Raw genomic sequence first — 9,531 nt, 5'->3', positions numbered from 1 at the left:
GAATTATGCTCAATAACTCCGTTGTTTGAAGAGATAAAAATATGATTTAAATTTGAATGTTTATCAGAAAACAGCTGGCTACCGATTCCGCGTGGAATTAATCGTAAAAATATTAGGGTTCACCCTAGGGTAATAAGGGTATAGTAAAATCTCCGACTGAAGTACCCTTTTCAAAATGCTTTATGATACGGAGCATAAGTGTTTACTATTCCCAATTTCTAAAAGTTTGATATACCAAATAGGTAGGTCACTATTCCTAAAAGAAAGGATAAGAATTAGGCGGTGGCGTTTACAAAAAACCCTCTAGATAAAAATATGGTTTAAATTTGAAAGTTTATCAGGGAAAATTTAGTTATCTATTCCGCATTGAATTACCCGTAAAATTATAAGTGTTTACCCTTGGAAAACTAAGGGTATGGAAAAATCCCTAATTGAGGTACCATTTTTAAAATTCTGTACGATACCAGACATAAGGGTATAACATTCCCAATTTCTAAAACTTTGATATACCAAATAGGTGGACCAAATATATAATGTTTTCTCTAAGGAATAGGGATACAAAATTGTGGAAATTCATATATATTAAAACGAACATTTTGTTTCAAATAATTTTTATTTGATTATTTTTTTTACATATAAAAAACTTTTCTTGGCTATAATTATAAATCATAACCTCCCCCACCGTCATTGTAAACATTCGGGGGAGAAAAAGTTTCTTCTCCCTCCCCCGAAAAAAGATTGTCGCCACCACCCCCTCCCCGAATCGGGTGGTCATCATCTCCACCTTCTCCACCCGGTAGCGGGTTTCCTCCTCCAAATCCTCCTTCTTCAGAAATGACCCCTCCTCCTGCAACCGAAAGAATCTTTCCCGGATGCTAGCCTGCCAGAATAAAAATAGGTACCGTCAGTAGATATTAATTACACTTCGAGCATTATTAAAATTTGATATAACCAGTTAAAAAAGCTACCACAGAAGTTGATGAAGAGGTCAACGCTTCGGGTGACGTTGAGGTGGAGGTGGTGACGCTGACAGTGGGGGTGCTGTTAAGCGTCGTGGTTGAGGGGGTGGACTCCATCCTACAAAGGTAAAAACGAAAACTTTGTATACAATAAATCATATGTTTATATATATATTAATCGTTACTCACATCAATTAACTGGAGGGTGATTAGAACTGCCAAAACCACCCTGTCCTCGGTTACTATTAGAGGTAACGTCATCAGACACTACAAATGAAACATCTGTAGCGATTCTTTCAAGGATGATTTGACATATTCTAGCTCCTCTTCTCACCAAAAAATCCTCATCACTATGGTTATAGAGGAGAACCTTAATTTCCCCCCTATAATCAGGATCAATTACACCCGCCCCAACTTCTATCCCATACCTCAGCGAAAGACTAGAGCGGGATGCGAGTCTCCCGTAAAATCCTTTGGGGATTTCAAGGGAGAATCCGCAAGGTATTAAAGCCCGCCCCCGCTTAGGAATTATATCCCACTGGACAGCACTAATATCATATCCAGCAGGGCATTCATAGCATGGCATAGGGGTACTTGCAAACGGGTGTAGTTTCCTAATGATGATGGAAATTCTGAAAATTTTAATATGATAAATATATATATATTTAAGACCCCTCCTCAACCATATTCAAATAACATTTAAAATAATGTTAATTATCTCTAAGTCATAATTACCCAGAAGCAGAAGTAGTAGCCTCCATGATTATGATTTTTGGTGCAGGAGTGGTGACAAGACTGGAATATGGTGCAATTCGGCAATTCGGCAATGAGCGGCGATGATCAGAGGAGAGCGGATAATAGCGACGGTAGTAGATCTCTGCCAGGTGTTGAATGATGGAGACTCAAAGCTGAGGGTTTATATACAGGAACGCTTCTGTAGAGCATCATGCTACGTGCTAAAACTAGGAAGTTAGAGGAGGAGGTTGCATTAAGCAAGATCGGATAGTGGAGTGGGTTTTTTTTCACTCCGCTGACCTCACTCGTTGAACATATCCCAACATCCTTGAGAGATTCCTCATCCTCCTTAATCTCTTTCAATAACAACTCCTTGCATGTCCTCGGATGTTCGGCATTGAGCATTGCATTTTTTCAGTAGAAGCTGCCAACTCCAAAGACCTTGGCACATGCTCAGGTTGCGTCGAAGGATAATTGAAAGGAAATACCTGAACTAGTCAATTCCATCCAAGCACATGCGTAGATGATGAAATTACTTGATTTCAACTAGGTAACCTTCTTGCGCGGATGTTCGGCATTGAGCATTGCATTTTTTCAGTAGAAGCTGCCAACTCCGCAAACCTTGGCACATGCTTAGGTTGCGTCGGTGGATAATTCAAATGGTTGAACTAGTTAATTCCATCCACATCCAGACCAGCACATGCACAGATGATGACATTACTTGATTCTAACTAGGTGGCCTTCTTGCACGGGTGTTCCGCTGAGGGAATTAGCTTTTATTTCTATAAAACTCCACTTCTGAGAGTTAAGTTTCCATTTCCTCCAGAGCAGCTAAGAGAGCTATTACGGACCGATTTCACCTCCCGAATCATCAGCTGTATTCATTGACGTCAGGAGTAAGTACATATCATTAATAATCGCATTAATTTCTTAGGGTATATGCAATACCTAAAAGAAATTCATATATAATTGATTTTATCAATAGGATTGCATAGTTTGTTAACTAATCAGAAGTAGTAATATATATACAGCAATGTCTTACGTAAATTCACTATATAAAATATCATTATTAAAGTTATCAAAATATATTGTTCAAAGCGCATTCGTTAAGACGGAGAAGAGACAATCACCGGGTATCTCATTTAGACATTGTTTGCAGAGTAAAGTTGACATAATCTTGTACCATTTATCCGATTCAATACCTCGCACTACGTTTAATCATATTGAGCAATATACTATTGCAGAAGAATACGAGTTTCTGTTCGAACGGGGTTATGAAGTAGATGATATTCGTTACGAGGTTGTTCTACCTCTAGATCCTGCACTTAATGTAATGAGATGAAAATGTATTTTTTCATACGTATCATTTTTTTATTTTATTTCAGCAACAGCTCAAAGAACCTTTAATCATGCCCTCTATCCAAGAAATTCTAGAAAATTACAATGCTGGTAGCTATCACAATTCGGAAGAATTAGAACAGGCATTAAGTGACATATATATGAAAATAGTGTTTGATGACGATAACATTTCTGATATGGGGACGTATAATCGAATGAAAAATGCGCTGGATAAGGCAAAGGGAAGAAAATTTTGCACTTACTGTGAAATCTTCTATGACATTGACGAGGCTATGCCTCATGAGAATACCAACGCGCACCGGATTAAAATCAACGAGCAAATAGGGAGAGGATTCAATGAAATTGAATCAGCTATTCGTTCCAGACTGAAAACATTTTGGATTACTCCCGTGGAAGATGGTGAACAGGACGTGATCTCATTTCTCAATAACATCAAAACTCAGTTGATCGAAAAGATAAATGATCAAATAGTGCAAAATAGTGCCATTAAATTCAATCTTGTTTTAATTTGCAAATTCAAAAAGGGTGAGAGGGATAAAATGAACGCTTCCTTCAAAGCCAACAATCGCAGGTTATTGTTAGCAGATGAAATTGAGGAAGTAATCAATGAGACATTTTCTAAACTTTTAAAAGAAAAGTCCGAATTTCAAGCTAAAGGTTCAGGATGGGCCTTATCAAATGTGCTAGGTTTAGAACTGCGAATAAACAAGTACACGCCATTTCGAGGATCAACATTCATTGAGCTGCCTATAAAAATTAGGAATACTAAATCCGTTATCAATATCAGAAATGATGATCAATACTGCTTTAAGTATGCCATTTGGGCCAAAAATATCGATAAGGATCCTCAAAGAGTTTCCCAGTATAAGACACGAGCATGCCATATGGGTTACAATTGGGACTGCATCGCGTACCCGGTGGAGCTGAAAGATATTCCCAAATTCGAACGTGTCAATAATATTTCAATCAACTTTTTTGGTCTGACAGATAAGAACCTCGTGTACCCACTAAAAATTGTAGATCATGAGCTCGAGGATCATCGCGACCTCCTTTACATTAGCAACGAAACAACCGCTCACTATTGTTGGATTAGGAATTTTGATAAATTGATTCACTCCCAAATTACGAAGCATTCTAATAGAATATTCACTTGCAAACGCTGCCTCACACATTACCAGAGTAAGCACAGGCTAGAAGAGCATCAACAGCTATGTAAAGGTACAGGCGAGCCGAGTAAAATCATTCTACCTGACGAGGACAATAAAAGTTTACAATTCACAAACTTAAATTATTCTTTTCGGGTACCTTTTGTCATTTACGCTGACTTTGAATGTCTTCTGGAAAATATTAGTACCTGCGAGCCTTATCCTTACTCATCCTATACTAATTTAATGCAGAGACATACCCCATTCAGCTTTAGTTACATCGTAGTGGGACCTGAGGGATGCGAGGACCCATACCTGTACCGAGGTCCCAATGCTGCTAGGGTATTCATTTTACGGATGAAAGAAGAGGCTGAAAAAGTTTGTAGACTTTACAAAAATATTATTCCAATGAATCCTCTCACTCCAGAGGAAGACTCAGATTTTGAAACTGCAAACGCATGTCACATTTGTGGTAAAGAATTGAAGGAGAATAAAGTTAGAGACCATGATCATTTGACAGGAAAGTATAGAGGACCTGCGCACTATTTTTGTAACATTCAATATAAAATGCCGAATTTCCTTCCAATCTTTATTCATAACCTCTCATCATATGATGGGCATTTCATCGTACGAGAGCTTAACTATGATGACAGGGAAATATTTATAATTCCAAATTCTGAAGAAAAATATATATCTTTTTCTAAGTCTATCACGGAAAATTTCAAAATTCGGTTTGTTGACACGTTTAGATTCATGCCTACCTCTCTAGCTTCATTGGTTGCCAATTTAACAGAGTTTAAATGCACAAGCACAATATTCGGTGAAAAGACAAATTTAGTTACACGAAAGGGGGTTTATCCCTATGATTACACTGATTCGTTGAATAAACTCGATGAAACCTTGCTCCCGGAAAAGGAGAATTTTTACAACAGACTGACCGATGAATATGTATCTGACGAAGATTATCAGCATGCAGAAAATGTTTGGGGCGCATTTGAATGTGAAACACTCGGCGATTACAGCGATGTCTATCTGAAAAGCGACGTGACCCTTTTAGCTGATGTTTTTGAAAATTTTCGTGACGTATGCTACAGCGCGTATAAACTAGATCCTGCGTGGTATTATACTGCTCCAGGTTTAACTTTTGATGCAATGCTCAAATACACTGAAATAGAACTAGAGCTTTTGACTGACTACGACATGATACTAATGATTGAAAACGGCATCCGAGGAGGAATTTCACAATGCTGTAAAAGGTACTGCGAATCGAACAATAGATACATGTCAAGTCATGACCCAGATTCAGGTCCAACCTATTTGACATATCTAGACGCTAACAATCTCTATGGGTGGGCCCTTTCGAGACCCCTTCCCTACGGTAAATTTCGATGGTTAACACAGGCAGAAATTGATGATTTAAACGTTGAAAATGTTCCCGAAGACAGTGAAACTGGATATATTCTCGAAGTTGATCTTGAGTACCCACATAGGCTACACGATACACATTCAGATCTCCCTCTTTGCCCGGAAAACAAGACACCACCTGGCGGTAAACATAAAAAACTGCTAACAACTCTCGAAAATAAGAGTAAATATGTAATTCATTACGTAAACTTGAAACAAGCTTTAGAACTAGGACTGGTGCTGAAGAAGGTGCATAGAGTAATCAGGTTTAGTCAATCACCTTGGTTAAAGACCTATATTGATTTGAACACTGAGAAAAGAAAAATGGCAGTCAATGATTTTGAGAAGGATTTCTATAAACTGATGAACAATGCAGTATTTGGGAAAACAATGGAGAACGTGAGGAAACGTATGAATATGGAATTAGTGGTAAACGAAAAAAGACTACAAAAACTAATTAATAAGTCAACATTTCTGGATAGGACGATTTTTCACGAGTGTTTAGTTGCCATTCACATGCGGAAGGCAGTCATAAAAATGAATAAACCTATATATATAGGTTTCTGTGTCTTGGACTTGAGTAAGACTTTAATGTATAACTTTCATTATAGAACAATGCTTCCGAAATACGGGGAAAATATATCCCTCGCCTACACCGATACTGATAGCTTCATATATGAAATAAAAACGGATGATGTGTATAGGGATTTTCTGGGGAACCTAGATGCATTTGACACGTCGAATTATCCAAAGGATCACTTTTGCTTTTCTGAACAAAATAAAAAAGTAATTGGTAAATTCAAGGACGAATGCGATGGAAACCTAATGACACATTTTGTCGGATTACGTAGTAAACTTTATTCGTTCAAGGTAGAGGGAGGTAAAGAAAAGAAGAAAGCAAAAGGAATAACGAAAGTTGTTAAGGAAAAAGGTTTAAAATTTAACGACTATGTACAATGTCTCCGAGAGAACTCGGTGGTATTTCGAAAAATGAACGTGATACGGAGTAAAATGCATAATATTTATACCATGGAGATGAATAAAGTCACGCTGAATGCCTCCGACGATAAGCGATACCTTTGTGAAGACGGGATAAAAACGTTTGCGTGGGGTCACTATAAAATTCCACGAAAACGAACGCATAATGATGCTTTTAACGGCGATTGAAATTATAAAAGAAAGATATTTTTAATCTAAATTTCAGTGTTAACCATGACGTTAGCCTGGAAGCATCCGTTTACCTGTATTTGCGCGGGTCCCTCAGGCTGCGGGAAAACCACATTTGTCACGCAGTTTTTGGAAAATTTAGATTATATGGTGAATAGCCCGATACGTGAAATAGTATGGTGCTGTGCTCCTGGAAGTGAACCAAGCATTAGAATACCCGTTCAATTTCGAACCGAAATACCGCCTTTCGAAGAATTTGGTGGTGTGCCAACGTTGTACGTGATTGATGATTTAATGAGCGAAGGGGCCTATAGCAAAGACGTCTCTAAACTGTTCACTAGAGGAAGCCATCACTTTAACATTTCGGTTTTCCTAATTACGCAAAATATTTTTTATCAAAACCCGCAAGCGAGAAACATCTCGCTAAATTCCAAGTATATCGTTGTCTTTAAGAATCCTAGAGATAGGTCGCAATTTGGTCACTTGGCTAGGCAGGTGTATCCGGAAAAATCGGGGGAATTGGAGAGGGTATATAAACAAGTTACGCAACAACCATTCGGTTATTTGGTTCTGGATCTTGGTCAGGACTCAGACGAGAGGTTTCGTTTTAGAACGAAAATATTTCCTAAAGACGGGGCAACTGTAGTTTACATGTCCCTACACGATGAAAAGATTGAAGAACAATAAACATTTGCTCCACGTCTTAAAATCGGCAAAACCAAAACTTCGCACTGCGATTGTTAAAACCTCGGACGACGAGTTGATCAAAGCCATTTGCGATTGTTGTTTGAATACACTTAACGGGAACCATAAGATAGATAATAGGTTAAAACAAAAACTATCCAAGCATCGTAACACGTTGAGAAAGTTAGCTGTGCGGGGGGCGAGTGTGAAGAAGAAACGTGCGCTGCTCGTACAAAAAGGTGGTTTTTTACCATTATTGCTGGGATCAATTTTAAGCGGTGTCATCGGTAGCCTGCTGGGAAAATGAGCCTGCGTAAGATGCTAGTCGTGACTCCGGAAGTTTTTGATCGAAGTCGTGTAAAGGCTAGGTTGAGTACATTGGACAAGGAAATGAAAGGTGTGTTGGTTAAGAAAAGTATAAAGGATATTGATAAGTGGCATTTGTATAAAAGAATACTCGATAAATACCTTGACGCCGTCTCAGATATAAACTCCCCCGTACACGTTCCAATAGTCAAGTCCTTGGTAGAAACACCAACGAGGTCACGAGTTGCTGACGAGAGAGAGGAAATCCCCGCATTGAGAAAAACTCTGGCAGAAGTGAAAAGGTTGAATAAAGATTTAGACTCGACATGGGGACGCATACACGAAAGGCTAGGGGGAATGGAAAGCGTAACGTCAACGAGAAAAAAACGAAACCTATCGCGAGAAAGAAAACAACAGCTACCGTCTCCAAGAAAAATTCCGAGAAAAAGCGAGCGCGTAAGAAAACCGAAGACATACGGTCCGGATTGGGACACGACGTGATTGAGAACATATATAATAGCCCAGAGCACCCTGCCGGGTTTTCATCGGTTGAAAAATTATATAAAGCTACGGGAATAGGCCGAAAGGTGATTCGTGAGTGGTTAGAATCTCAAGAGGCATATACACGACACAAACCGGTGAGGAAAAGGTTCCCCAGAAATCACTATAACGTAACTTACATTGATGAGTGCTGGCAGTGCGATTTGAATGATTTGAGAAGATTGAAAAAATACAACAACGGGTGCTGTTACATTATGACTATAATAGACCTATTCTCCCGTTTTGCGTGGGCGAAAGCTTTGAGGACAAAGAGGCCGGAGGAGATAATTGAAGTATTTAAGGCTATATTTCGCGAACGCAAACCATTGAAAATTCAGAGCGATAAAGGGGGTGAATTTGTTAATAGTAAATTTAAAACTTTTCTCTCGAATCGAGGGGTAAAGTTTTACACCACAAATAATCCGGACATTAAGGCTAGCCTCGTTGAACGTTTCAATCGCACGCTAAAGTCTAAAATGTACAAGTATTTCACGAAATACACAACCTACAAATATGTCGATGTGCTCCCAAACCTCATTAGTAGTTATAACAATTGCGTTCATTCTAGCACAGGTATCGCACCCTCCAAAGTGAATGCAAAAAATGCATTTTCAATCGCTAGTCGCATGAGGAAACCACTTACTAGCAAGGATTTTAAATTGAACGCGAATGATTATGTGAGAATCAGTAAGGAGCGACTTCCATTTACCAAAGGATACACTCCAAACTATACTAGTGAAATATTCAAAATCGCGGACGTGGATCGATCGAGGTCAATACCGACATATAAATTGAAGGACCTTAACGGTGGGGATATAAAGGGTAGTTTCTATGTGGAAGAACTAGTCAAGGTGAATGTGTCCTCCGAGACGGAATATAGGATAGAAAAAGTTTTGAGACGTAAAGGGAGTGGACCTAAATTGGAATACTTTGTCAAGTGGGAAGGATACCCATCCTCATTTAATTCTTGGATTCCTGCCTCCTCCGTGCGTACATTATGAACGAATTTTATCTTACACTACCTAGCGACAGTTCGAGGGATTTCTATCCGAGAAATACGATAGCTAACTACAAAACAAAATTGAGTCATCGTATCGATTTGATGAATGATGATTGGTACGTAGGTCTGGCGGAAATTTCCCTTCCATCTATTCATATTCTTTCTGGTGAAGTAAGAGAGGTAATTGGAGATGCTGGAACTTTGGAGGAAGAAGAAGAAGCGTCTTCTAAAG

General features: G+C 38.8%; 1 long non-coding RNA gene across 2 annotated transcripts; it reads right to left on the bottom strand.

Annotated features, from left to right (window-relative positions):
• Positions 1–609: 609 nt before the first annotated feature.
• On the bottom strand, positions 610–1,712 carry LOC139694594 (uncharacterized). Of its 2 annotated transcripts, none has more exons than XR_011702160.1 (4): positions 1,695–1,712; positions 1,149–1,591; positions 969–1,098; positions 610–880 (listed from the first exon to the last, which is right to left on the bottom strand). It is a non-coding gene; the product is annotated as an uncharacterized lncRNA (long non-coding RNA). The 2 variants fall into 2 exon arrangements; XR_011702159.1 differs by having other exon boundaries at positions 969–1,077.
• Between the last annotated feature and the right edge of the window lie 7,819 nt (positions 1,713–9,531).

The sequence above is a fragment of the Hetaerina americana genome, unplaced genomic scaffold (genome assembly GCF_022747635.1).
Source record: "Hetaerina americana unplaced genomic scaffold, ioHetAmer1.1.p SCAF_508, whole genome shotgun sequence".
NCBI classification, from domain to species: domain Eukaryota; kingdom Metazoa; phylum Arthropoda; class Insecta; order Odonata; family Calopterygidae; genus Hetaerina; species Hetaerina americana.
Note: the sequence above shows the minus strand (reverse complement) of the source record. Positions and strands in the feature narration are given on the sequence as shown.